A 26831-nucleotide genomic window follows, 5' to 3' on the forward strand; every position below is an offset into this window, starting at 1 on the left:
CAGTTGCATGCCTTCTCTGCGACAAATCACTTTTTGGAAAGGCTCAACTGAACCTGCAATTTTTAAACGGCAATGAACTGAACGCTGAACGGCAACGATTGAAAATGTAAATACCTTATTTGATTCATTTGCTCTATCGATTGTTGTGCAATCCAAATTTAAAATTTTCGAAAAACATAAAAAAAGACCAAAAATGTCCCGCAAAAAAAAAAAATTCTAAAAAACAAAAAAAACCCCGAAAAACGAAAGAAAACTTTAATATATTCGTATTTCCCTGCAGAATGTGATTGTGGTTATACAAATATAAAATTATCTGCACACGCACAAGCATACAAACTCTTCCGAACTGCCGCTATCAGAGACAATTTCGTTTGATGCTAAAGCAAAAAGACATAAAATTCTTGTTCGATGCCTCGACTTGTACTGGTGTCTGTTGGAAGACATGTCGTTCGTTCGGTTGGCAAATTTTGCTGATTTAGTAGTTTTCTTAAGTGGAAATGAAAATACAGCTGACACAATTCAAACTTTATCAAGATTTTGTTAAAATTGAATAGCATCTGGAATGACGTGTGAATTGCTGATAAAGTAGAAATGTAAAATAGTAGCAGATAGATTATTAAAGTTGTCAGTTGGTAATATTTATGCACACACACACATAAACATGTTGGCATAACGAACGCACATACATATCTATGTGAGGGGAATGCCTTAAATTTATGATTTGTAAGCAAATTTTGTTTATTTTTTAGGTACTCTTTAAATTTATAGTTGAATTTTGTTACGTTCAAGAGGAAAGTAAACAGGAAAAGGGTTACAAACAACTTCCTCGAAGAAGAGTCGTACAAAAAAAACAAAAACAAATAGTAATGGCAGTTCAATAATTTAATATTCGGCAGAATATTCTGGCCAAACACCATTAGTAACGACACACTGCGGAGATAAACGAACAAGGAACCCATCCTTAGGCAAATCAAACGCAGAAAGTGGCGATGGATTGAGAAAACCACCAGATAGTATCACGAGAATGAAACTCGACTGGAACTCGCAAGGGAGCAGAGGTCGCGGTCAACCAAAAACACTTGGAGAAGGTCGAGTGAACAAGGAAAAACAAAAAATGTTCAATAGTTTCAGAGTTCCATTTAGAGTTTCTCAAGATACCACTAACTTCTCCTATGATCCATAATATTCGATCCGATTAATTAGCAAAAATTCTTATCAACTATTATTTCTATAATTTTTTTTCTTGTCATTTCAGTCCGTGAAAATAAAAAACTATTTCAGAAAACCATCATAATACATATCATATCGCAGTCGGAACATAAGCGCGGAAATGGAAATTTGCTTCCAAGATTTTTTTTTTTAATTATTCGTTTCCTTGCAAAAACTGCAATACGCCAACGCTGGTTACACTGAGCAACATGAATTTCCTACCGATTTAATTTATTTTTGATACTATCTTTATATAATAAGCGTGAGTTTTACTGATATGGAGAACAACAACAATGCACCATTTATTCATTTCCATTGAAAGCACATCTTTTTGTCGAAAAAAAGGATTTGCGCGAAAATTATCATTGGGAAACACACGTTTTTGTTAGAAGAAGTGATGTTTTAAAAGGCAAAACAAATAAAGCATCTAATTAATATATATTTTTCAAATATGGGACGCGGAAAGCAATGCAGTGAAAAAAAGAACAATTATTAAAAAAATGCTTAAGGAGGGCAAAACCTTCGCCGAAACAAGTCGGTTACTGGGCTGCTCAAGCAAAATTATTAGTAATGCCAAGAAATTTGTCCAAAAAGTAGAATCTCGTGGACGAAAACCTATTATGTCGCCATTACTCGTCAAGCGATTAGTTAGACAGAGCAAGAAGGAGCCATTCCAGCTAGAAATGGCGCTTCAAAAGGACCTAAATATTGCTGCATCTGCTGAAACCATTCGCACTCGACTGAGAGAAAATAATTTGAACGCTTATAGTCCGAGACAAGTTCCGCTTTTGTCCATTAAACACGCAGCTAAACCTCTAACTGGCCAGCGGAAAAGTGGAGAAACATATTGTGGACAGATGAGAGCAAAATCGTGTTGTATGGAAGGACTGGTTCTCGTTGGTCACGTTAGGTTGACCACCAAGTGAAGTATATAGACCGATATACACGAAAAAACACTAAACACGGGGGGTTCCAGCATTACGATATGGGCGTGCTTTTCCTATTGAAGTAGGTCACATTTATTGGATTCGAACGATCATGGATCGGCACGTCTACGTCGATATCCTGCAAAATGTAATGCTTCCATATGCAGAGGAAGAAATGCCATTTATATGGGTCTTTCAATAGGACCGTGACCCCTAGCACACGAGCAAAAAGGCTAAAAAATGATTTGGGGGCAACACCATCAACGGCATGGAATGGCTCCCACAGTCTCCAGATCTCACCCCAATTGAGAATTTGTGGACTGATGTTAAAAAGGCAGTTCACACTTGCAATCCAACTAATAATGTGGCCCTTTGGATGGTTGCAAAAAAGTTGGGAGAGTATTTTCGATTACTAGATGCCAGAATTTAGTGGATTCTATGCCATGGCGCTGTGCGGCCGTAATTGCAAATAAAGGATACTCAACAAAGTATTAACCTACAAGTTAAATACCATAAAAAACCCTCTTTGCAAAATTTACCGCTCAAAACAAGTGAAACTGAAGAAAATTAAATTTGCTACGATTTCAACGATTTCGAGATATTTACAAAGTGAAAAAAATTTAAATTTTAAATTCTATTACAAAAAAATTTTTTTTTTACCCAACAGCCCAACCCCTACAAAATTTTTTCAAAAGCAACCAGAATGCAGGCATGTAAATTCAGAGACTCAGTGACCGATTTTACATAGACTTAGACTTACTTAGTTGGGGTTGGTTCTTGGATTGTTTTTGGCCGTAGACTAGAGTAATTAAGGAAAAAAGTAGTTTGTTAAAAAAAAATTAACATATTTCCATATGTGGGTGTAGGCTCCATTTGACAGACTGCATTAATGCAGCGATTATCAGTTAACGGTACTTATGCTGATTAAGTACATTTTTTTCTTATACTGCCAGTGCTGAGTAAAAACTTAAAAGCGGCCATTAATATATGCAGCAATATATGCAAAACCGCAGTTGAAAATTTAAAAGAAATGCTAAAGCACAGCCACATAAATATTTATGTACACCACTACACACATAGGTATACTCACATATGAGTAGGTAGATACTTGGCAGGGCAACGAAATTACTAACGAGTCGATTTTTTAAAAAGTGCAATTTTTTTAAAACACAGTTGTGCTTAAATGCAACGTATGGATATTATAATTTTCGCAAAACGGCGTCGCACATCAATCATATCAACTGCAGTCAAAATAAAGATTTCCATTAGTCAAAATCATTTTGTTTTTTTATGTAGTAAAAAAGTTGTTAAAAAAAACTACTGGATGATTAATTTTGTGCCACCTTGTACAAATGTAAATGAAAGCCATCTACGCGTGCTTCATATATTGCAACATAGCGTCATTATTTTTTAGCGTTACTTTTTGATTAAAAATATTTGTCTCGTATATTTTTACGCCTCTTGATATGTTGACTTAAGTGCCCACAAAGGAGCCTTTGTCAGTATATTTTATTTAAAAAAAGAAATATGGCTTTGTGTGATCGAAACACTTGTGGAAACTTATGCTGACTATATTCCAATTGATAGATTCCAAATATTAAAAACAAAAACAAATGGTGGTTTGGTGCTACAGACAAGGAACGTCGCAGGTAAGACAAAATTGTGAAGATGAAGAAGAACTCGTAGATTTACTGACAAATTAAATGGCAAGGAAAGATAAAATGTGGGCGGCAAGACAAAAAAATTAGTTTGAGGTCACTCTTCCACAAATCTCTTGGATTCATTGATGAATCTTAAGAGATCCAGAAGAGGAAGAGTATGAACTTTATCCATACTCAGTATATCACAACCCATTATTCTAAGTCTAATTCAGGACAGCTACAGACAAAATGCTCTGCAGTGTCCGCATCCTCAAGACAGGATAGTCACATCGGGCTGTCGACGACCGCCAAGGCAGCCATATGCTGACCACAGGCGTTGTGCCCTGTGATTACACCCACCAGTACTCTTAGATCCTTTCTGCTGAGTTTTAGGAGAAAGTACGCTATTTTCCTCTTTGGTTCTTTCACAAAGCACTTGGCAACTCTGCGCGAGTTTAACCCACACGACCGTCTTCTATGGGTAGACCTCATGAAGTCGTCAATCCACAGTTGAATCGATGCAGAATTGAGACCTAAAAAGGGTTCAGGGCCTAGTGGCATACTTGTAGAGCCTTCATTGGCCAGTTTATCAGCTAACTCGTTCCCTGTAACTTTAATACCACAATGTCCAGGCACCCAAATAAGACTAACTTTGTTGTGTTTTGCAACTCTGTTTTGTCTTACATTCACCGACTAATTTCGAAAAGCAGCGTGGATTAGCAAGGGCTTTCAATGCAGCTTGTTTGGCACTACAAATTCCAATACTGCTACCCCGCCACTTTTTCTCAATTATCCAGTATGCCACGTTCAAGATGGCATAGACTTCCGTAAAGAATACCGTGACCATCTGTCCTGTGGCATGGAAGTACTTAGTATCTTAGCCTAAGAACCCTCCAGATCCGCTACCATCACCTGGTTTTGGATCCGTCGTTGTAGAAAGTGTGCTGACTTCTCGTTAATAGGTTCTCTGGACTTAATCATTGATCTCTATCTGAGATCAAAACATCATACTTTCTACCGAAGCTAACGAAAGGCACCCGATTGTCCACTGGCATCGCGAACAGTGTGCACCGCTCCGACAACTGATGGTATATCTGACAGTGGCCAGTGCTTTCCCTATTTCCCCAGACTCTGTTTAACTTGTGCCTGTACGTCGCCTTCATCACTTCCTTTCGGAAAATCTAGAGGTTGCAAGTTCAGAATGGCATTAAGAGCATCACCAGCTGTCGAACTCATAGCACCTGTGATACCCAAGCACACAGTGCTCTGTAGCCCGTTTAGGGATTTTACCCTGGAAATGACCATTGTAGCCTTCCACCATACCACAGAGGCGTATGTAAAAATGGGTCTAATCAGGGTGACGTACAGCCAATGTACTATCGCCGGTCTTATACCCCATATTTTGCCAAAGGGTCTCTTACACTGCCAGAAGACTTTTAGTGTTTGAGACACCTTCTGCTCGACGTGCTACTTCCAGGTAAGCTTACTATCTAGGATTACTCCTAAGTATTTAACCTCAGAAAACAATTGCAGTGTTACCCCTTTCGATATGGGTAGTAACAGACCTTCCATTTTGCGTTTCCTAGTGAAAAGCACTAAGGTACTTTTTGTAGGATTCACCGAGAGACCATGCAATTCGCAACTACCTGCACCACTTATTAGAAAAAAATCCATTCATGTCCACAGCAGAAAACGAGCATGCGAGTGAGTGACTAAGCTGCAAAAATTATGGCTAGAGTTTTAAAATGATTTTAAATTTATCGTCTCTGCCAGTATACAAAATTCCTGTGTTTTACAAAGCGCCCATACAATAACGGTACTATCATTCACTACTCTCAATTGCGAAGTGTGTATATTTATTTCCCATGTTTGTATGCGTGGACGTGTACTCACATATAAACATACATACACCTATTATATATTCATTGATAAGCAAATGGGTTGGTTAAGTATGTAGAAAATTTTTTGCTGATATGGCGCACCACCCAAATATTGCTATTTTTGTCGTTGTACTCAAGGCTTTTAAGCTGTTAACCCGTGTGTGTTTATGTATGTATGTGCTATGCTATGTATGCTTATTTTACGTTGTTGTTATACGTAACACATTTTCACTGCAATTTTTTATTAATAACTTCAAATATTGCCTAACCTTATTTTGTATTATTTATAGCATTTCTGCTGTCATTTCCTCAGCTCCTCAGTTCCACTGCCAGCAACTTTATAGTTTACTATGATTGTATGTAAGTATATATGTATATATAAATATATGTATGTATGTGTGTGCGTCTGTAGTTTACGCATTTCATACAGTAAATTATAAATTTTGTAGGCTGACTAAGCAGCTTGCGGCTTACTAAGATATCGATAAATTTTGCGTAACTTACCAACTTTAACTTTTGTTGTATTTTTCATTTGTTCTTGTTGTTTTTTTTTTTATATTTATTTTTTCTGTTGAATACACTTCGCCGGCTATGCCTACAAATTGCACAGTACCACAACTTCAACGGCTTCACTTGCAAACGCAGGTCAACAACAGCAGCAGCAGCAGCATGGAACAATGAAACCCAGCCCGGTGCTGCGACACAGAATTGATTGCTGCACGCAGGTGATTGACTGACTGACTGACGGAATTGAGTTGCTGCTTCATAGGCAGCTCCATCGAGTAGTCAACGCACAGATCTGCCAATTGATAGTTAAAATGTGAAGAGTGCGGGCAAAAGCACAAAAGAAGTAAGAACAAAAAAAATTAAAACACCAAACAAACGCACAGACGCACACTACAGTTATTACCAGCAACAAATTGCCGTTTTCCGTTTTTAATTACTTTTACTCTACACATACGCGCAAAAAAGAAGAGAATATTTAACACTTGAAATTTGTTGTTTATTTTTATTGCTGCCTGCCTGCCTTATCTACCGTTGATTGTGTGCACTTTTTTGTTGTTTTTTATTTTCTCCATTGGAAATAAATTACTTGCGGTCAAATGTGTGGGATGTGGTGTGGACAGGTTCTCGAAGAGAAGGCGAGCGCGCGATTTAATGACAATCACGTGAAAATGTCACATCGTTTGAGAAATAAAAGTAAAAACAAACAGCATTGATTATTGATAGCGATGTAAATTTTATTGTTCAATTGATAAAGTTTAATATTGCGAGTTTCTATGCCAATTTATTTCTGCGCTTGACATGGTTCTTTTGTTGTTTCCCCCATTTGTTATTGTGATGGAAACAATTTTTGCAACAATCACTGACCGCTACCACCGTCTGATCACTCAATGACACTTTGGTATTTTGCTTAAAATATATAGCATTATTATATATTTCTCAAAACAGAAAAAACCAAAAATCAAATAATAATTCACAAATATTTCTTGCTCGCTGTTATATTTTTCCTTTTTTTCTCTTGTTTTCTTTGCACACTTTATTTATATGCTGTGTTATTGTTATATTACGCGTCGCCAGCAATATATCATTTCTATAGATAAATAATTGCAAATCTTTTTACGAGCAAACTTTTTCACGCTACGCTTAGACGCTGCTCTCACACACGACTGCGGTAACTCAAATGCGTTCACATGACTAAAAACAGCAAAAATACGAAAATTATATGAGTGGCGAAAGCAGCAGACGGCAGACTGCAGACTGCAGACAGCAGCCAGCAGTTAACAGTCAGCAGCAGCAGCGCACCAGTTACTTTGCCAATGAACAACATCAGCGGATGTCAGCAAAAAGTGGGCCCATGGCAGCATACACACGCACACACATATATATATGTATTACTACCATAATCGTCAACCGCAGCGTTGAAGCGCAGCGGCAGTGCTTGTGTTGGCGCAGAAATTGAAAGAGAAGCGAACAACCGGTAAAATCAGAGAGCCGGTAAAGTGAGAGTGAACCAACTATGAACAAAATGAGAAAATGTAGCAAAAGCAATACTCGATTGTTGGCAAAAACAAAATCGGCGAACAAGTGCAAGCAAATGTGTCGGCAAAGTAAATATGTATGTGGGTACGTGCAGGTAGAGGGCCAGTGTGCTCGGACTTTTAACACTGAATTGGTAGATCTGCCATGTATTTTTGCAAGATTTGAAATCTACTTTTTGTTGATTTATGAAGAAAACTCAAGTATTTCTCGATAATTGTGAGAAATATTGCAAAAATATGTCCTGCTTTTGATTGTTTCTAAGTATAATAAATAAAGCAATGATTGCACGCTTACTTAAGGAATTTGCATTTTCAAGGTTTTCAAACGAAATGTTAAGGGGCTCAACCAGTGTGAAACTTTGAAAAATTCAAAAAAAATGTTTGCATATTTTTCAGCAAGCAAGCAGCAACTTTTTGAAGAAGGTGAATTATATGGGCCTGGAATAGCAGATTAGGATTAGGTATGATATTTATCGTTTTATAAATGTGAGATCAGTATTTTTTTCTTTAAAAACGTTTTTCTCAAAATAGCGTTTTCTTAATTTGCTGCCACTGTAACTTAAAAACTAATTTTACGATCGACTTGAATCTTGTTTCCTCATTTTAAGTATTCATTTTTACATTGAATGACCCTCCGATATTTCAATCTAATAAAAATTGTAAATTTGCGATGTGAAATACTATCACATTTTCAAGCTAAATTTTTATACTTTTTTCAAAACTGCGGGATTTTTTTGGATTTCGTTTTTTCACCACAATCCTGCGTTAATCAACGCGTGATACCATCATCTTTAATGATTTTTTTGTTTTTTTTTATTTCAGGCACTCTGAAGACCGTAACAAAGGCAGCAGTGGGGAAACTTTTTTTTTTGGACCTTCGAGAGATGCCCTATTATTAGAAGAAAAGTCCAGATTTTCCTTTGAAAAAATTTGTACTTGAAGTTTAATTATATATTAATATACTTACAAAGTTTTAAAACAATCAATGTAAAACTTTTTTAAAAATAAATTTTCAAAAACCACCTGTTTTTTTGTCAGTCACACTGGTTGAGCCCCTTAAAGAAAAAAGGGAGAACTTTTACTTTTTTACTAAAGGCAAGAATTAAGATACTTTCGAAGAAGGAACAAAATAATTACAATGCATATACATATGTATATGTAGAAATTCAAGAAAATTTTAGAAAAAAAAAATAATTGTATTATAATTATATATTTATTTATTTATTTATTTATTTACAGACGTGAAATAATAATACAATTATTCTTACACGTAAAAAAAGGAGCACTGGCTGCCAGGACCTAATATTTGCTGAACTGGTGTAAAAAATTAGATTAAGAAACTTTCATGTTAAAATCATTCTAGTTGTACGGGAATATACTAATGTTGAAGTACTATTAAAATACCTTAGTCTTACTCTGTACTATTGATATAAATAAATAAATAAATAAAAAAAAAAGAGATTCAGATGGAATTCCATTTAATTTTTTTTTTATAACTATTTTTTTTTTTTTTTTTTTTTGGCATTTGCAAGAATTGAATTACAAATATTTATTTGCAAAAACCTATTTAAAAAATTATAATTTAACTTGAAAAAAATATCGTTGACTTCCACTGAATAAACAAATTAAAACTCAATGCATCACTTTTTTATACTGCGTGGCGTAATGATTTGTGCTACAAATGTGCAAGGCTGACTGGGCGGTCGGTGGGGAATGAGTAGACAATTGTTGGTAGACTGCTGCTGGTAAGCAATGTGAATGGCTAATATGTATGCACATATTAATGTTTGTATATATTTATATGCACGAACGTATTTAGAGTGCAGATTGCATTGACTGTAGCCGGCTTTGCGGCTTTGGTTGAGAGTTGCATGCATTTGAGTTAGGTCATAGCAGCAAGCAAGCTAAAGGAAATCATACAACAAACGGAAAGAACAGAAAAAGCAATAAAAAGTGTCAGTTACAACAATAATAGGTGGTAGTCGTAAAGCGTTAATGCTATATGCAAAATATGGGCTCCGCATAGATGTATGTACATACATATGTACATGCATGCACACCGCGAGGTACATACATAGTTTGACAATAATGGCAACAAAGTAGACACTAAAACCGACAAAGAATCAACTTGTATCGGTGAATGCTTCCCAACAGCAGGTCGGGTGCAATGAATGTAAATATGTAAAGTATGTAGGACCAACAGGCATATTGCCAAACACTCATAAGAAACATAAACTCACCACAAAAAAACTTGAAAGAGGGTGCCAGGTTTGCCCCACTTCCCAAACTCTGGTATCACAATAAGGAGATCTGCATTAAAAAATAAAATGCGTTCTTTCAAGACTTTGAGAATTAAGGCTATATTTAGTCATGAAAAGTTTGATAGATGATATTTGAACTCATCCCACAAAGTAATTACTAATTACTAAATCAACATTAAAATTGTGGATAAATTTTGCCCCAATTGAGAAAAAAAAATCCTTAAATAACTAATGATCTTTGGAGCACGTTGAAAGCGTCACAAATACTACAAGGCGGGAATATATTCCCCCATTTCTCACCTTAACCAGTCCAGAGTTGTATGGAAGCTCAACTGGTAGTAGTCTTGGTTACGCAGTCTGACCGGAAACTGAAATCTGGTACGGGGAACAGGGGTACCTGTTCTTGAGGACGGCCCCTTGGGGAGCATCGTTATGGTTGTCGTTTCCCACCCAAATGCGGGCAGAGCCTCTTTGTCTTTTCGCAGCCGGATGCCGGACCCACAGTACGGCAGAGGATTAGATAGGCCTCGAGCCCCACCAAGGTGGTCAGTGTGTCCGTTCCCTACTGCCTATTGGTACCGTAAATGCTTTTAGCGTTTTGAGGGCGCTGATCAACGCATTGATTTAATCCGTTGTGCTTTTGAGCATCGTGAAGTCACACCGTCACCGGCAGATACACACGTTAAAAACACCCGAAGCTGTTGGTCGATTCGGTCGATTTTCATCACATCTCCAAGGTAGTTTTACGCCAGAACGAAAGTAACTCGTCTAAGTCATAGATATCCAACGCATTCATGTAAACGCGAAGAAGATCCACAAATACCGCTTTAAGAAGATTTGTAGAAGGATAAATCTCGTAATATTGCAATAAACGAAGTATACTTGAAATATCCTGAATACTTGTGTATCAAGTAGACAGAGCTCTGAAAAAGGGAGAAAAATGTATATTTTCAAAGAATATTAGGATTAAGACATTTTCTAAATCAAAACAAAGATTTTTTCAAAGACGAAACAGTAGAGAGGACAACACTCCCCAATTTTAACTTAAGTTCTTTCACATCAAATTGGAGAAATTTGGTCTTCACAGATTGCGAATTTGAGCTCTATCACAATTAATTTATGTTGACTTTTTCGAACCAAAGCTAAGAACACCTAAAGAAATTAAAAAGAAACAGATTTACCGATCTAATGTCAATATCGCCAAGGACATCCATCACCTAACAGAGCAACTGTTTCGAGTACGAACGTCAAATCAGAGAATTTTTAACACCCGTGAATGTCTTTCGCGGGTTTCAGTTGAAAAATAAGCCAGAAGATAAGCTGCTCTCAGGATCCATCGAGCGGCCAGAGCAAGCATATCAACAGCAGAGAAAATGCATTTGCTGCTCGTTCTGATCCCTAATGGCTCAGAGCTTATTTCATCATACCAAAAACCAATTTTTCGCACAGGATTCACATTGGAATTAAGGAGGCAATCACTAATTTCATAGCTTAGTGAAATGTTCTACACAGTATCGATGACACCTGACCACGGCCAATTATCTAAACTGACAACTAAATAACTGAATAGAAAAAAAGTGGAGAATTAAATGAACAACACCAGAGCAGTCAACAAGTGGGTGGTGGTAGTAAGAGCTAATGGTAAAAGCAACACGTTATTGAGAACCTAACACTAACAATCATGAATATGATTTAAAAAAAAACACACAGAGAGAATTAGATAAACGTTCATAACCACAAATCCCTCGCTCTCTCTTTTCCACCACGCCACTGTGCAGATCAACACCAATTCCAGTTAATGGAAAAGCCAGAGTATGAAGTATGCCGTTGAAGACATCAACTGTCCGCTTTGATTACGCTGTATAATTAACTAACTATGGCAGAGCAACAGCAGCAACTAAACACACCACACTCTTAATTCACCGCTACTCACTTGCCCCTCCCTCTTGCCTTTGATTCCCTATATACATATGTACTCGTATATGTAAATATATATGTAAGTGCGCGCATCAATCTCCGCATTAGCTTTTGCTACTTTTTAGTTCTCTTCCGCCCCTCTTTCCGCTAATCTGTAAACGTAGTGTTATCTGTTTGTTACAATAACAAAGTATCCGCTATACAACTGCAATCTGCACGTAACTCATTTTATTGTTTGCACGTCCATCGGTTACTTACAAATTCACAAATAAGTATGTACGAGTATGTACCAGCAAGTAATTATGCTCAGGCACGTGAATTTTGTTGGTTTTGTCATTGTTTTGTTGTTATGATGCAGTTTAGCAGTTTACTTCCTACACTCACACGTCTTAAGCATGCAGTCTCAGTTGGCGAATGAAGGCAACGACAAATAAGGCTCGTCTTCGGTGAACCGATTTTATACTCAGCCAACCAACCGTACTTAATCGGTTTCGGCTTTCATTTTGCATTATCCTTTGCTTCCTTTGGTGCTTCCGTTTGTTCCCATTCGAGGTAAACTATGTTTAACTGCTGAAATTTTTGCTCACCTAAGCACACCTTTTTTGGGGAGCAACAAATATACACGTACAAACGCACAAACCATTTTGTAAGCGTCTTTTTAGAGCTGCCAATATTTTTTTTTTTTTTAATTCTGCATACATACATTGTTTATTGAAACGATTGTTACATTACAGCACGAAATTCAATTTAAAGCAAGGATTTTCATTTTAGCAGTTTTCGTTGCTTGTTTCAATGGTAGGTTTTCATAAATGTAGATTTTCAGCGGTTTGCATATGTTTTTATTTTTATCATTTAGAAAATAGTTTTGTTCCGATATTCAATTAAAAAGAGTCTTTGGCTTTCAAAGCATTTAGTATAGCATAATTTGGGTTTATTTTGCCCTTAGATTAAGGCTTGGGTATTATTTAACTACCTATTTGATTCGTGACTACCATTCGGAGATCAGACAGAACGTAGGTTCAAACCTCATTGAAAGATAAAAATGAATAAAAAGTTTTTTCTAATAGCGGTCGCCCTTCGGCAGGCAATGGCAAGCCTCCGAGTGTATTTCTACCATGAATAAGTTCCTCATAAAAAATATCTGCCGTTCGCACTTAGTAGTTTAATTTAGATTTAATATGAAAGGAGGATAATTTTAGCACAAATCAGTAAAACAAATACAACCTAGAAACCCTCAGCCGCTATTATTCAACAAAAAATGCAACGGCATCGAAATATGTGTCCGATTTATAAGGCGTTTTTCAATAGGTGCGCTTCAACTTTTTTCCGATAGGGAGGGCGAACGATGCAATATTTTTTATTTTTCGCTTGTTATTTGTAAACTTCATTAGTATACATTTCATCATGGAACGCTACACACTTGAGCAACGATTGCAAATCGTGCACATTTTTTATGAAAATAATCGTTCTGTGGCTGCTACTTGATCCAGATTTTTTCCAAAAAATCATCTTCAGTGATGAAGCTCACTTTTGGCTCAATGGCTTTGTCAACAAGCAAAATATGCGTTACTGGGCAGAAAGCAATCCACACGTGATTCATGAGGCACCGATGCATCCCGAAAAAATCACTGTTTGGTACGGTTTACATGCCGGCGGCGTAATTGGCCCATATTTTTTCGTTGACGAGAACGATCGCCACGTTACTGTGAATGGAAATCGATACCGCGACATGATAAACGATTATTTTTGGCCGCAATTGAATGGTAGGGACTTAGACGGCATGTGGTTTTAACAGGACGGGGCCACAAGCCACACAGCACACGCTACAATTGATTTGTTCAAGAGTAAGTTCGATGAGCGCATTATTTCCAGAAATGGACCGGTCGAATGGCCGCCGCTCTCGTGTGATTTGACGCCTCTAGACTATTTTCTTTGGGGTTATGTGAAGTCATTGGTCTACAGTAACAAGCCGGCGACGATTTGTGACCTCAGAGCCAATATTGAACGCGAAATTGCTGGAATTTCGGCCGATTTATGCAAAAGAGTGGTCGAAAATTGGGTTCAACGATTGGACTTCGTAAAACGTGCACGCGTTGGTCATGCAAAAGAAATCGAATTTCATACTTAAATGTATATGTTCAAACTCGATAATAAAAAAAAAATTATTGTAGTTAAAAAAGTCAAACCGTTTGTGTTTTATTCAAAAAAGTTCAAAAGTTGAAGCGCTCTTACTGAAAAACGCTTTACTAGCCGCTCAGTAGACGCGCTGTATAAAAAAAAAAAAAATTAACTCAGTTTTGACGAAATTGCGCAACATTGACAGGTACCAGTGAAAAATACGACATTTTGTATGAACAAAAGTAATATCGATGGCGCGCTGACCCTTTTAATTACTACTGACGCTATATTAAGCCTCCCGAGTGCCAAGTGAACATTTAGAGAAGGGTCGTCGACAATTTACGCAGTTTTCAGCTATTGTATATTAACAGGACACCTATACTCAAAACTCTCGAGCGTATGAACTCAGAAAACTACATAAACCTATTGTATGAATTTGAGGAGCCAGCTATTGTGTGGTAACCTGATATGCTAATATGGGCAGTATTCGTGATCAGATAAAACTGTTTACTTTTTTTTTCTTTAATTTCGTCACTCAGTATCGAGTATCCATACCCAAAATAAGAAAATTTTGTCAATCGATACGAAGTATGCACATTGTCAGCCGGTCTCATATTGGCCTGCCAGATAACTCGAAATGTGGATTCAAAAACTGAATATGTTTCTCACTATTTATTTTTCCTTCCATATCCTCATATTTACGTCGAGTAATTTTTAGCTCGTTTCTAGCTGAATGGAATGCGCAAGTGTATATGCATGAATTTTCGATCGATCGACATTAAATATTTACTTTCTTAACATAAATACAAGCAACACAGAGACCGTTTGAGTCCATGTAAGTTTGTACTTGATTAAAATAAATTTTTTGATTTGTTCATGGTTAATAAATGAATGTGCAATTGTAAATAGTCGCAACAACTTATTAGATATTATTCCAGGAGCTGTGAAGTCAGTATGACTTACACTAAAACAGAGCTGATGTAGTCTCGGTAGTTAAGTTGCATTTAAAATGCATAGAGCTGAATTGTAATCTCTTACGAGAAATGAAATGAACTCGTCCAGAAGCTTACCACTTTGCTACCATATGGAAGCAGGTCATTTCACCGAAATTAAGCATGGAGTTCCTGAAACCCAAAATTATGTAAAAGAAGTGCTGAGTGTCAAACACCTGAGCTCTCTACCAGTTGACGAGTCTTATCGAAGCAAAGCCGACTTTAATTCTTTGCCAAGTTTTTTACTAGATGGTAATGATCACGTAACCCTTTAACCAGTAGGAAGTATTCATAGGAATGATCGATTCTGAGATAGTTTTACTCTACTCTACCAACTTTTAGCTTAACCAAATCTTATGTTATCTTTTTATATGCGCAAGAGGCTTTTTCAACCTATTACTGCAGGATCCGCGAGTTTCCTAGTATCTATTGCATATCTCTACTACTCACATTTGTACATATGTACATATATAAATATAAGAGAAAAAACAACAATTTACAAAATAACAAGATTTAACAAAATAAAAAAAATAAATACATTCAGTTGTCTTTTTTTTTTTGACAAATATTTATATTCATAAAATACATATTTTTGCCTTTAACTACATACATTTTTCTATTGGGTTATTTTTACCCACAATTTTTTCATATCGGGTTGGTTTTTGGATTTGTGCAGAAAGTTTAAAATATTCTGCATCCACGCTTTTGTGTATGCCATTTATACAGGTAACCCTATACCCGACGTCAGATGTTTTTGCAAACACAATTACAGCACACAAAACTCTCTCTCCCACTGTTATCCAACAATGAATAAAATGTTGACTCTCACTTACAACACTACTCTCACTCAATTTGTGCTTCGGAGCATACTCATAGCATTACAAAAACAACGCACACACTGTGTCGGCATCTGCGGCTGCAGCCAACTAAAAGTAAACAACAAAGTCCAATAGCCAAATTTGCTCTCTTGAAGTTTTGGTGTTTTTTTCTTTTCGGCTTGTTGGGGCAGTGACGGTCAGGGCAAAAACAAATAACACTCAGAATATTTTGCGCCAACTTAAGTAGGTGCACAAGTATGCAAAAAAAAAAAGACACACAAACAGACCAGACAATAAAAGGAAATGAATTAAATAACAACAAAATACTGACCAGCGGAAATCTGTGTTCTGCTTTTGTACATACGATTGAAGAGTTGTTTTTGTATGCCAAGCTGCGGCTGTTCTCACTATAGCAGCTGTTTTGCAATTGTTTTTGTTGTTGTTTGCGAATTTTATGGAGTGTTGAAAAACACTTTGTTAAACAAACTATACGTCTCGGCATTATTTTTGTATTTCATTTTAATTTTCCCCACATTTCTTGTTTCACTTCTGACCGGTACGGTAATGCTTTCGTTTTCTTTTTTCAGGCGCACAAAATTTTCTGCACTATAAACACTAGGCACTGACTAAATGTTTATGTTGTTGTTATTATTGCAGTCACTTGTTTATGTTTGTTTCAAATCGCTTTTTGGAGGTTACACTCTGTACATAGTTTAGTTCGGTTGCGTAGCATTCGCTTTTATAAAGTTTATTGCAAAATTGAAAGTTCAGCTATGCAGTAAATGCAGGTATGAGCATAGTTGTGTGCATACATGTGCATGGTTACATATATACGTCCTGTATAGTAGCTACGTAGTAGCTCAAATGGAATTTGTGAAAATGACAAAGAGTCACCAACAGAAAGCCCGAGCACTAAATTTTCATGATTTGAGCACTACAAAAATTAGCCTGCGCTTATGCGGCCCATGCAGGAATAGGTCAAAGGAACTGAGCACCAAAGTTTTCAAAACAATTGGATGGCTCACTAGGGTTGTACTTTTTCCAATTTTGTTGTTGTTTTTTTTTTTTTAGTCTGTTGTACGACAGTTGGCTTGCTAGTACTTCGAAGTTGAGTGGAGTTGATGAAGACGTTAACAGCGGCGGTACATTGCATAGAAACGGTGGAAAGCAACTACAGAAGACTCTTCAAAGTTCCTGTCTTGCTTCTTGACGGAGCAAATTAGACGCCAAAATCATACGATTTTAAGACGCTAGATATCTTCCTTTTAGGGTCTCTGAAAAGGAAAAGGCAAGACTTAACGTATCTTTACAATTTTAAGACGCTAAATAACTTGCTGAAATCGCGTAACCGGTTATCCCGCCAATCAAGAAGAAGATATATTCCTTTTGGGTTTTCTGAAGGGGAAAAGGCGAGACGTACTATTGCTGAAAATACATAAATCGCCTCTGGGATGGGTTGCATCGGAAGCTTCCTCAAAAGAGCCCACAAGTGAAGGTTTTTTATTCCTTGTTCACTCCTCTCGGGAGCATAGGGCCTCGACAAGACTCTTCCATTGTACACGGTTCTGTGCTGTTGTTTTTGCACCGTCTCATGAGATGTCAGCATCTGCTAGTTCGCGCAGCAACCAAGTGTTTTTTGGCCGACCGCGACCTCTGCTCCCTTGCGGGTTTCAGTCCAATGCCATTCTCGTGATGCTACCTGGTGGTTTTCTCAATCAATCGTCACTTTCTGCAGATGTTGCGGAGGCATTTGTTGATGGAGATACTAAGCCAAAATAGCATCGAAAATTTCATCAGAATGTTCAATGAAATGCGTGCTGACAAGGGAGGGAGCCAACCGACCCTTAGTAATCTAAAATCGTAACGTAGGTGTTCCTTTATCTTCTATCTTTGTGTAAACTTCAGCTTACATCGGTTTTTATTGAACAGGCAAATACGGGAGTCACCGTAGCCGCATGGGTTGGTGTGCTACTACCATTCGGAAGTAGAAAGGCTCGAAACCCCGGGCGTGTAATGCCAATTGATAGAAAGTATTCTAATAGCGAACGTCACTCGGCAGTCAATGGCAAACCTCTGAGTATTTTGCCATGAAAAAGCTCCTCATAAAAAATATCTGCCATTCGGAGTCGGCTTAAAACTGTAGGTCCCTCTATTTGTGGAACACATCAAGAGGCCACCACAAATACGAGAAGGAGCTCGGCCAAACCCCCTTAAAGGGTTATATACATAGGTATATGAATAGCATATGGACCAGGATACCCTCGCGCAATGTGGCAGTTCGATGAAAGCAGAGCAAAATTCCAAATATCCCTTGACATGGGAAACTGAAGGTACAGAGTTGAGAGCCCTTGACCGGATATATTGTAAATCCGGCTGTTATGGTAACGTACAACCGACTGTCGTGGGTCACATTGGGTAATTTGGACCCGTGAAGAGGGGCGATCGCCAAAACTTTAGAAGTTATATACAGTTAGAAGGCCGAAAAAAGCGAATTTTCCAGAATTTTTTCTAAGAAAACTTTTAAATTTATTGATTTATTGATCACATATTATGTCATCTTTTAACTGTATTTTAAGACTTAGTAAAAAGTGTTAGTAAAAATATTTATTTGGAAAGGAGCTACAGCTGATCTTCTTCGTGAGCTCCTCTCAGAAAAGACGTTTTGCGGTGACCACTATATCTCTGAACTGGATCTTCTGGAATTAAAAATCCAAACAGATTTCGTTAAAGTAATCAGCACTATCATAGAATCCGTCGTAGAAAACCTTCGAATACGAATGTTTACAACGAATACGAAAAAATTGTAATCGTGGGTTCCATGTGAACAAGGCAAAAAGTCTGCCAAACTCAAATATCAAATTTTGGTATTTCGACAACAGCTCACCTCAATGTAAACAAGACAATTTAGCAAATAATCTTTAAGTTTTTCGTCAAGTAAGCTGAATTTTCAAATTAAGGCGTATTAATGGAAAAGGAAAATGAGAGAAGCAAACGAAGTCTCAGAATTGAGCGAAAAATATTGAGTGATGCAAGCAACCCTCTCGATATGGACAAACCAATGTAAGTGCTTGGCTTTTTGTTAAAGAAAAAGTTTATTTAAATACGGTTTAAAACAGATTTATAAAAAATTGCCGGTTAAATAAAGCGGCATTTACATACGTTTTGAGTTTTATTGGGCACGGTGCAAGTTCAGGGAGGTCCATAACTCCAGTTCTCCGACTATCCTCTATTTTACGGCTTCTTGCGGAGGGGGCTATCAGCACGGAGTTGGTTAAGATTTCGACGTGATTATGGGGCAGTCGACATTTAGCTGTGCACTAAAAGACGCATTAGCGTCACTACAAACACGATTGTGTCCTCAGTGGGTAAATCTCGACTTGAGTGCCAATGAAAAACAGCAAAGTAAGATGGAATTCTATAAAAAAATATAGATTTCCTGGCATCATTCCTCCACTACAACGGGAAAGGCTATTACAGTATCAATGCCATGATTGATTTCTCCTTTATTAGCTCGAACAAAGTGGCATACTGCTGCCGTGTTGTTACAACTTTGGGAGTCACATAAAAGTACATGTACTTCAAAAATTTCTTTTTATTTATAGTTTAGTTAATATAGGACTTACATTTTACGGCTTTTTTATTTGCTTCCTTTCAAATCCTCTTTTTATTACTCGTTCTAATTTGTGTCCGTTAATCTAACCTCGTCGTAGAAAATTTGTACGAAACTCTAAAATTTGACGTTAAGAGTGTATTCGGTGAATGCTACTCTCCGAATTTCGAATGTACGTTCGGAGCTATTCGAATTGTATGTTTACAATTTCTTAGTTTCTACGAAAAACAGTCTACGATGAATTGCATGATAGGGCTGAATGTTAAATCTAGTAATTAATCGAAGGAATAAGCAAAATAAATTGACAAAATAGCGTTTTCAAAAAAAAAAAAAAAATCGATTTTTGACCAAACTTTCGGCCTTAAATTGTTTATAAAAAAATATATTTAACGGTGAGAAAAAATCTTCGATTAATTACTAAAAAATATATTTAAGAAGCTCGGTTTAACCGTTTTCGAGTAATGTTGGTCACCGACTCTGAAAACACCATTTTGATAAAAACGCGCTGCCGCTCGCTCCGGCCTTCTACTTTCAAGCACTCTGAAACGCTTTATCAAATTTGGTGTAACTTCTAAAATATTCACCGGAACGATATTAAATTTTCTGTGTGTATTCTTAAATGCATGTACATTAAGAACAAAAAAATAAATTTTTTGAAAATCTTAACTGTATATAACCCCTTAACCTTAATATTTGCTCTAAACATAACTGTCATATAAATATACATATCAAATAGGTAGGTAGCTGAAATGGTTGAAGTGCCGGTCTGGCACTCCTCAAGTAGCACTAAAGCGCCGTTTTGATACCCATCAAATAAGCACTGCGTATTTTTTAATTTTTGGTTTTTTTTTCTTTTTTTTTTTTAAATTCCATAGAGACAACCTTTAACGGCCACCCTTTATTTGCCTAACGCATATTTAGATATACAATTTGATTAAATATTCACCAACCACTGGGCACAATTGGCAGCACAGCAATTTTATTGCAGTCACTTTTATGCGAAAACAAGTGAAATTGAAGGAAAATACAGCAACAATAAAAAAGCGATAGTAAATTAAAGAAAAATAAACAAAGCAAAGGTTTACTGCTGAATGAATTGCGATGCGATGGTGTGGCCCTATGAGGGGTGGGGTTTTTGCTGCCGCTGCTTCATTGTCATTAACACACAGGTCTAATAAATTTAAATTGTAAGCATTTTATCTATTTGGCGAATAAGGAACAATAAGAAAATAAGTACAACAACAATTTGTACAACAATACTAGTTATTTGCGCATATTTTTCTATGGGCTAATATACAACCTGCGCATTTTGTTTACTTTGCCGTTGTCAGTTAAATTTCAATTACGCTCTTTCAAGTAATAAATTTCAAAACGAGGAAGCAGAAGAAGAATCCAACCAAAAAAGCAAGCGCATGAGGAGCATATTTGCCGTTGATTATTACATTTTGTTAAAATAACCGGTTATTTTGTTTTAAAATATAATAATATTTGTTGTTTTATTTACAACTGCAATCAATAAATATGTGCTTGTGTATGTAATTTATTGCAACAACTTTACAAATGAAAATTACGTGCATTAAATACTAATTGGCACCACCTGCCTGACTAACTAACGCACATACACACACACACACACTCGTGCGACCGATTGCGGGTAATAAGGCAGTCCACGACTAACTTTTGGTTAATACGCAGTGCGTAATTAGTAACTTTAACCCTCGAATGCGAACACACATGAAAATCTGTCACTCGTAGTGAAAGGAGTAAACTGCAGTACGAACTAAATATAGAAGTATGCATAAAGTTTAGAAAAAACTAATTAAAATACCAGGATTCAATTGATGGAAAACAAAATTAGAAACTTTTGACTAATGACCGCAATAAAGTCTTCATAAAGCGGGTGTTGTATATAAATAGCAAATTGGCGTGCCCTCGAATCAAGTTAAGCAACGCAAGCGTCAATAGCAAACATAACAGATGATAAAGTTAAGATTTTGAAATAACTCAACCACACAAAAGCTTAAGGCTACCCCTAAGTAGTCAGAATTTTCGAAAAATTTGATTTTTTTTTTTGCATTTTCTTAAAGTATAATATCTTAAAAATATGTGTGAAAATTTGAAATGAAACCGACAAATACTTTTCGAGTTACTCAACAATTAACAAAGGGCGCTCGGGCGCTCCGGAGCAGATAGCAAAACTTGAAATGCGTTTTTCTCAAAACTATGTTTTTCGAACTGGTGATCACTGTAACTTAAAAACCGCTTGGTAGATTTTAATAAAATTTATACTGCTTTTGAAAATCATAAAAAACTCGTGCCTGATAAAAGGATTTTTTTTTTTCGAAAATTTCGATTTTTTTTTAACAATTAATTGTCGATTTTTTTCTCGAAAATCTGAAAAATATTTCCTGAGGTCACCATATTGTTAATTTTGAAAAAAAAGCTTGGATAAGGCACAAGATTATCTATTAATAAAACTAATTTCTCTTGGCCGATTGATTTTAGATGGAGGACTTGTGATGATCACCGCAAGGGACTTCTGAAGAAACGGGCTCCACACAAACAGCGATAACTTTTACAATTAATAATTTTTTTTTTTTAGTTTTTGCTGAAGTCAAGTCGAAAGATGATGTATTAATGCTATGTTTTTATTTTTGTAAAACAAAGTAATTAACACGTTCCCTGTCCGCTGAGCCACATATGGTTCAGTAAATGTGCGCCTGATAAGCACTGATACGTTCCTGAGCCATATGTGCGTCAGGGGTATATGAACCACATGTGTTTCGTGAACGTGCAGAAGCAAAAATGTCCCACTACGCTCATGGACCATATGTGTTTCAGGTAGAAATACCCTACATCCGTTTTTTTTATTATTATTAATACTAAAGCTATCCTATGACTACAAAAAAACAAATTATTCAAAAAACTTGGACTTGTCGGTCAATTTTGCATTTTTGTATTGGGACAGGGAACGTGTTAACAAGCAAAAAAAATTATTGAAAATCATCATTTCGGGCTTCTGACTACTAAACAACATTTTTTTCGACGCTGTTCTAAAGGATTGCATAGATTGGTGACTGGCGCGTTACGTTAAATTCAGCGAAAATCGCTTAAGTGGTTATCACGTCAATTAAGAAGAAGAAGAAGATGGTTTAGAATTTTCAAAAAATCGATTTTTGTTTTTGATATTTCGAATGTAAGGGCTTTTTTATATATTCTTATACTAGCAACTTTTTGCAAGGATATTCCCAGTATTTTTGATTCTACAGCCGTTTTAGCAAGTAGAGCCAGATTCGTCACACGGCGGCATCAATGGTCGCCAATTTTTCGACTCAAAAATAATATAAAACAGGAAACCAAAAAATGGATCCAAACTAAAATCAGGGAACACTGGAACGGCACAAGCGGCATTAATCATCCAAAAAAAATTTGAACTTCAATGCCAAAAGAGCAAAATCTGCACTAACTCTAGACAAAAAGGGCTTCAGATTACTCTGGGGAGCACTTACAGATCACTTTGCCCATAATAAACACTTTAACACAATAGGATTACCTAGTACAAGATTATGCAGGTTTTGCTGTGATGAAGAGGAGTCTATGGCACACTTAATCATCAAATGTGAGGCATTAGGCCAGAGGAGACACAGAATCAGGGGCTCGTACCTACTAGAAAAGGAAGATCTACAAATGCTCCCTCCTAAGGAGCTGGTTCGATTCCTCGGTATACTAAATAATTATAATTAAGGAATTAGGGGCGCACAATAGATTAATTTGCTCGCAGTGCATAAAAGCCTTGGCCTAACCCATACAACCATTAACATCTCAAAACTACTTTTTCGGCCTGGTATTGCCAAATAAAAAAACTATTCTACCGAAACGTCTGAAATTTTAATATGTTGTTCACAACATCAATGGCTATCGCCCGTACTAAAATTATATTACAATATTATTTCAATTATTTCGTTTTTTTTTTTATTAAAAAACTGAAAAAACCCGAGTTTTAGAGTGTGAAATTCAAAACGAATTACTTAGAATCCAGAATTCCCCTCAACATTTTTTTTCACCATACCTAACGAGCAAACCTAATATCTATCATCCTTGATAACAAATCTGACCTTCAGCTATGGTGAAAAACGAAATCGAGCGCGAAACTTCGGCTGCCACGCCATCGGGAACTCTGCAGCAGCATTCTGCACGCTCATTTTACACGTATTCACACACTCGTCCAATCAGTTGTTGTCCAGGCGGCAAAAAAAACAACGGTTATGTTGATGTTTTTCATAACCCAATAACGCCAGCCGAAATCTACACGATAATTTCGCACACTCTTCCAATTCATAACCCTTGCTACGTCAGACAATCATCTGAACACTCCACTCCACACTCATCCAAACATTCGTTCACACACTCGTACAATCAGTCGTTTTTGAGACGGCAACGAAGTGTGACTGTGTTAATTTTTTCATATATTACTAAGCCATCTTAGTTTTCTCGTAAACAAACCAATTCATAACCCCTGCAACGTCAGCCAATCAGTTGATTCTTTCAAATTCAAACGGAATACGTATTAGTATGGTTGTCCGAGATCCTCACTCTCTAAACGAAATATGAGCATATTTGAATGCGATCTCCCAAATAGCTCAAGAAAAAATGAACCGATTGGACTGAATTAAAAAAAAAAATACTCAGAAAATGTTTCGCTGTCGTTTGATGCAAGCTTTAAAAACAAAAGATTGACTTTATGCTAAAAACTAACAATTGCAAGGTGTGTGGGAAAGACGGGCAGCAGCAAAAGAGAATTCGTAATGTTGAAGCAACAAAAATCTCCCGTATAATCGCGAGTTGGCAGCATTGAAAACAGTCAGTTATACCAATTTTGCGAGGTGCAATTATGCTCACTAGCGGCGAATTTCACTCGATAACTTTGTTATTGCTTTCACATGAAAATTTTCCGTCACACGAGCAGAGTCCAGAAATAGCGACCAGAGAAGTGACGAATCGAAGACGCCCATTATTACTTATTTTTTATATTAGATTATTGAACTTCTCTCCCCGAAAAACCATCTTTTCATTTGATTGCAATAAAATTTATATTCAGACATGAGAAATTATTATTTTATTAAAAAGAGAAGCGCAAGTGAGTCACTTAACTCTTGGTTAATAAAGACGTATAGTTAAATAAAGCTAGTCGCCGAAGGTTAAACATATTGCAGAGTCACCGCAGGCGAATTTATTATGCTTGGAACGTGTTAGAAACACATTTAGTGAGCTGTGAAAATAAAAGTTGAGCACAAACTTTTACTAAAGTTACTCGAGTTATTTGCATTTAATTAGAAATGATATGCCATGACACATTGTGCGCTAATTTTCCGATTATAAATGTTTTGTGTTCTGTACAAATGAACGTTTTTGGTAATATAATAACTTTTCACTAACAAGTTCATGTTTAAAGACATTTTGGTTGAAAGAAGAATTTTACTTCTGACTAACTAAAGCTTGCGCTTGAATTTGGCGAAGCCCGGACTACGTCACTTGATTTTTCTAATTCAAAACGATCTTCTTTCACCGTCCTCCACCAGCAAGCAGGGCATCAAATATCTAATCGACTATACAGCTCAGCATATGGCCCTCTTCAAGTCTAACCCACCAAAGCGCATTAGCTTACGCAAAACATAATCAAAACCTTTCCCTCGAATTTTGAACCGCCTGAAGTTAATACCTTTAGTTAACTGAATTCATTTAGGATTAGGAATATATTCGACTATGAAAGTCAAGCCCAGAATGTCTGCATCTGCACCACTTGACAGCTACCACTCAACTTTCCGCTTTCAACATACCCATTGACAGGGTTGCAGTGTGAAATTGACAAAGGTTATTAAACTTTCAAAACAACCGCATGCAATTAGGCTGGATTTTGAAATTTCGTGCTTTTTAATTGTAATTTAAATTACTTTTGGAAGATACAGCTTTAAGTATATTTGTATCGGGTATTTTTTTAACTGCATGACAACTATCGATATCGATAACTATGGCTTGACAGCTGAGAATGGCGAACTGTGTTGTTCAATGAGGTTTGGCAAGTCATCAAGAATCATTTAACGCCAAAACAACGCTTCCAAATTGTGGAAATTTATAAAAGAAAAAAATCTGTTCGCGAATTTCATAGAGCGAAGTGTTGAAGAAGACGCCAAAATGTGGGTTCGTGAATTTCTCAAGGGCCTCTGCCCTTCGACTACGTGGAAACCTTTATGTAAGTACCAAGATCTTAGTGCTTCTAAAATGCAGCTCGTGCAAGAATTGAAGCCAAATAAGTAACGTTTACGTCGCATTTTTGCTCATTCGGATTTATTAACCAGATCTATTCGAAAACGCAGTCAAAACTTGGATTGATCGAATAGACCAAATAACTCGTAGACGCAGCATCATATGCTGGATATCATATTGAAAAAATATCTACCAGATTCTAAAAAATATCCATCAGAATTTAAAAAATAGCTACCAGATTATAAAAAAAATGTATTCTAACAATTTTCTGTTCTGAATTATAATTTTAAGTCCTTAAGCTCTTAAAAAAAACACCGATATTTAAGGAGAATTTATATAAATATGCACCTGTATATGTAAACACATATTCATTTTTATCATCAGTATAATAAATAATTTACTGTAGCAGCGATTTTTCAATTTAAAATTCAGAAAGCTTGAAAAAAAGTTAAAAACAAATGAGTTCAAACTCAAACTCGACCAACCAGGGGGCGAGCGGGATGCAAAAAAAAAATTTAAGTTTAAGGAAAGGAAAAATGCTGAAAAATATAAAAAAAAGCTAAAATTTTAAACAAAAAAATAATAAAATATATAAAAAAAAATAAAGATGCTAAAAAAACACATAAAAAAATTTCAAATGCACAAATTTAATACGACTGCTTTGTATTTTGGAATTTTTCTTACAATTTCCATAATTTTTATAACCTACCGGAGTCAACAGTTCATTGAGCAACTCATTTGCATATTTAACGCTGCAAAAATAAAGTGATTGCAATTTTTTTTATTTTTTTTTTTTTGTTTTTATAATTTTTTTCGGTTTTTTTCTTTTATTATATTTTTTGTATTTTAAACCAGTTATAAAATTTCGCATTTTCGCAAGCGCGTGTCGATTAATAAACAAAATCTCAAATCCGTTTCTGTGTACATATGTATGTGTGTGTAGATCTACATGCCTACATTTATCTCAGTCCTACTACATTTAACAAAAGCAATCAAGAGGTCAACGGCAAGTGGTTGGGGAACTGTATTAAATACTCTCCTGACTACTTGTATACTCATACTCTCAATTCTATCTGCATATGTAAGTGTGTAGACAAGCATCGCCTCTTGCACCTTCTACGTATCGCTAGTTAGGTACGAATATGTATGCACGA

General features: G+C 36.3%; 1 protein-coding gene across 4 annotated transcripts in view; it reads right to left on the reverse strand.

The window, feature by feature from the left end:
- Window positions 1-26831, reverse strand: part of LOC128860246 (protein phosphatase 1 regulatory subunit 16A) — a 116424-nt gene that overhangs the window by 85434 nt on the left and 4159 nt on the right. The window contains exons 1-2 of one of the 4 annotated variants that reach the window (XM_054097636.1): window positions 16135-17028; window positions 6160-6454 (exon numbers count right to left, since the gene is read on the reverse strand). The exons of 1 other annotated variant lie outside the window; for it this stretch is intronic. The gene's annotated coding sequence lies outside the window, so the exon portion shown is untranslated. Of the gene's footprint in view, window positions 1-6159; window positions 7363-12133; window positions 12500-16134; window positions 17029-26831 lie in introns of those variants that run through there. 2 more of the 4 variants (XM_054097639.1, XM_054097638.1) reach the window with 2 other exon arrangements.

This window comes from Anastrepha ludens, chromosome 4 (assembly GCF_028408465.1).
Source record: "Anastrepha ludens isolate Willacy chromosome 4, idAnaLude1.1, whole genome shotgun sequence".
NCBI lineage: Eukaryota > Metazoa > Arthropoda > Insecta > Diptera > Tephritidae > Anastrepha > Anastrepha ludens.